The sequence below is a fragment of the Mirounga leonina genome, unplaced genomic scaffold, assembly GCF_011800145.1.
Source record: "Mirounga leonina isolate KUSES-001 unplaced genomic scaffold, KU_Mleo_1.0 Mir_174, whole genome shotgun sequence".
In the NCBI taxonomy this organism is placed as follows: Eukaryota; Metazoa; Chordata; class Mammalia; order Carnivora; family Phocidae; genus Mirounga; species Mirounga leonina.
In genome coordinates, this window is record NW_023270451.1 from 66,591,661 (window position 1) to 66,594,920 (window position 3,260).

The following is a 3,260-nucleotide window of genomic DNA, read 5'->3' on the forward strand; positions in this document are numbered from 1 at the left end:
CAGCCATGGAAAGTGCACCAAAGGAAGAACCCACTTTGCATAGTTACAGAGGCATTGAAAGGAGCCAGGAAAGATCTCCATACATATGAAATGATGGGAACTCTATGGCAGATGAGATGGCCGGTTAGAAAGAGGGACTCACCTGTGGCACCTGGGTGGCTCAGTCTATTAAGGGACCGACTCTTGATTTCGACTCAGGTTGGGATCTCAGGATCGTGAGATGGAGCTGACCCTAAGCCCCTCCAGGAGCCTCAGGTGGGGCTCCACATTTGGCTCCATGCCAGGCTCCGCATTGGGCTCCACGCCCAGCACAGAGTCTGCTTGAGATTCTCTCTCTCCCTCTCCCATTGCCCCTCCCCCTGCTCACAGTCCATAAATAAATAAATAAATAAATAAAATCTTTTTTAAAGAAAGAAAGAGGGACTCACCTGAGTTCCACCTCTGGCATAGCCTACTCTTCTGAGGAGCTGTCATGGACCCAGAACCAATGTCCAGAGGGGCAGGAGTGAGCCTCCAGAAGTCTCTGGAATTGTATATCTTCAGGATTCAAGGGAATATTTTTCGCAGTTTAGTCTCAAATAGGAACAACTTCGTATATGTTAAAAGGACACAGTAGCCAACTTGAAGGGGCTCCTAATAGTCAGATCTGAGACAATTTGAGCAACAACAACAAAAAAGGAGAGTATTGGGTTATAATCCATGGACTGAAATAAAAGTCCAGAGTTCATAGTGATATAAATAAATTGAACACATACATACATTAAGTGAAGAGAAATCTCTTCCATACAATAGATTTTCAACTAACAAATATTGGTTGAAGGAATCATGAAAATAGAAAGTCTAGTTGGCAAACACCACAGTAATAATTGTTTCAGATAAGAATTGTTGACAAATGCTAAAATTTGTAGGTGAAAATTTTATGAGAGCTAGGATAATTACAGTCTCAAAGTATCTATCTTTCCATATGATTTGTATTATTTACGATGGGGATAAGAGTAACTTTTTGGAGAAACCTGACAGACCTTCTCCTTCAACAAGTGATTAAAGTTATCACCAGTAATGGGGCAAATTAATACTCTGTGCCTCTCAATATGATGCATTGAAAAAGATACAATATCATGTATCCACATGGTATTCTTGCCAAAAATGCATAATCTCAATTTAATCATGAGGAAAAAATCAGAAAAATGCAAATTGAGTTACAGTCTACAAAATAACAAGTCAATACTCTTCAAAAGTGTTCGGGTCAATGAAAAGCAAAAAGCAAAACACCAAAGAACTTCAGGAAGCACCATCAGAGCAATACTGTTGGCCCTTCTCAGTTCCTCTGCTGTTCCAAGATGCGGACAGGCCCCGCTATGGGTGGGAGGGAAGAACAGCGACAGCAAGGTCGCTCTGTGCTGCCTGTGGCTAGGTGGTAAACCTGCCTACTCCCAAACAAAAACATTAGCAACACCTGGAGCTATATTCTCCAACAGCTTTATCAGTTATTAAGCTGACATTCTGCTTTCTATCAGTCTGATTCCTGGACTATTCTCAATAGGTCTGAACCTAGACAGAAAAGAGAGAGTGTTATTTATGAGTAGAGTGACCATATACTTTACTGTCCAAACTGAGACACTTCTGAGAAAGAAAGGCAACACTATTAATAACTACTCCAGGACTACAGACAAATGTGGGACTTGTCCCTGGCAAACTGGATGCGTGATCACCCTTATTTATTAGCCCAGCTTATACATGAGCTTAGATGTTGAGAATTAGACCTAATGAAATTTAGAGAGAAAAGTAACACTCTGAGATTGATGGACTGGCTTAGTCTTTAGGCTTTTTAGACTTTCCTTTTACCCTTTCATTGTAAAATAAAACACAGATACAGAAAACCACACATACGTGCATTGCTTAATGAATATCATAAACACTCTTGTAACTATCATCTATATCAAGAAATTGCCCTTTACCAACCACTCCAGTAGCTCATCCACATGCCCTACCCCAACACAGCCACCTCCTTCCCTCCGAAAGTAACCTCTCTCTTCCCTTAGTTATCACTACCTTATATTTCTTTTTGGTTTTTTTAGACTCAATAATTTAGTCTTGCCCAGTTTCAAAATTTTTAAATGTCATTTAAATCTCTTTTAATCTACAGAATTTCCCCTCTGTTTTTTTTTTTCCTCACATTTTATCCGATGGAAAATTCATACCATTTGGCCTGGTTTCCCACCATCTGGGTGTTGCTGGCTCCACATTCGTGGTGCAGTTCAACATGTTCTTCTGTCCTCTATATGTCCTGCATATGGCAGCTGGATCCAAACGCTTGGTCAGACTCAGGCTCAATCACTTTGGTAAGTCTGTAAGTGGTCATGTTATCTCTCTTTTTGTGATGTTAACAGCCATTGACACTCTTTGCCAGATCCATTCATTCACTGGGAGTAGTCAAATGGTGGTATTCCACTTCTACATTTTATCTTCATTTATTAGCTAGGATATTTTTATAAACATGCTTAACTCATCTACTATTTAGTTACCCAGTGTAACCACTGATATAGTTTGTGTAAGAAATGCTTGTTTCCCTTTTAAAAAAAGTTCTAAGATAGTTAATCAGCTCCCCATCATCTTCTGAATATTATCAATAATTTTACATCACTATGAGCTCATTAATTTAAACATATTATGTGAGTTCCAACTCACTGAGTTTCTTATCCTTAATTAACCTCAAATGTCCCATCTTTGGCCAGTGGAGTCCTCTGCAAGTTGACACTATCCGGGGTAGTCTTTGAGAGCCATCTTACTGTTTGGTATGACAAGATATTCTAGACTCACCATGTACAAGAGGGATTTAAACTAGATGATTTCTAGACATCCTTCTAGCTTTACAATTTTGAGACTATAACATCTTAAATTAATTGGAAACATTCGTTTTTAGAGTATATCATATAATCTTTCCATTATAATTTTTTACCCTGTTATGGCATTTATCAAAACTTTCCACGTATCAGAATTATTTTAGGAGGGGCGCCTGAGTGGCTCAGTCGTTAAGCATCTGCCTTCAGCTCAGGTCGTGCTCCCTGCTTGGCGGGAAGCCTGTTTCTCCCTCTCCCACTCCCCCTGCTTGTGTTCCCTCTCTTGCTATGTCTCTCTGTGTCAAATAAATAAATAAAATCTTAAAAAAAAAAGAATTATTTTAAGAGTTTCACATTTCTCTTGCCTACCACACTATGAAACCCTGGAAGGAAGGATACGCCCTGTTCTTCTCTTATCCC

The 3,260-nt window shown here is 39.5% G+C and overlaps 1 long non-coding RNA gene across 1 annotated transcript; it reads right to left on the reverse strand.

Moving 5' to 3' along the window:
* Nucleotides 1–415: 415 nt before the first annotated feature.
* On the reverse strand, nt 416–2,769 carry LOC118021044. Its single transcript, XR_004682086.1, has 2 exons — nt 2,202–2,769; nt 416–646 (listed from the first exon to the last, which is right to left on the reverse strand). It is a non-coding gene; the product is annotated as an uncharacterized LOC118021044 (long non-coding RNA).
* Nucleotides 2,770–3,260: the final 491 nt, after the last annotated feature.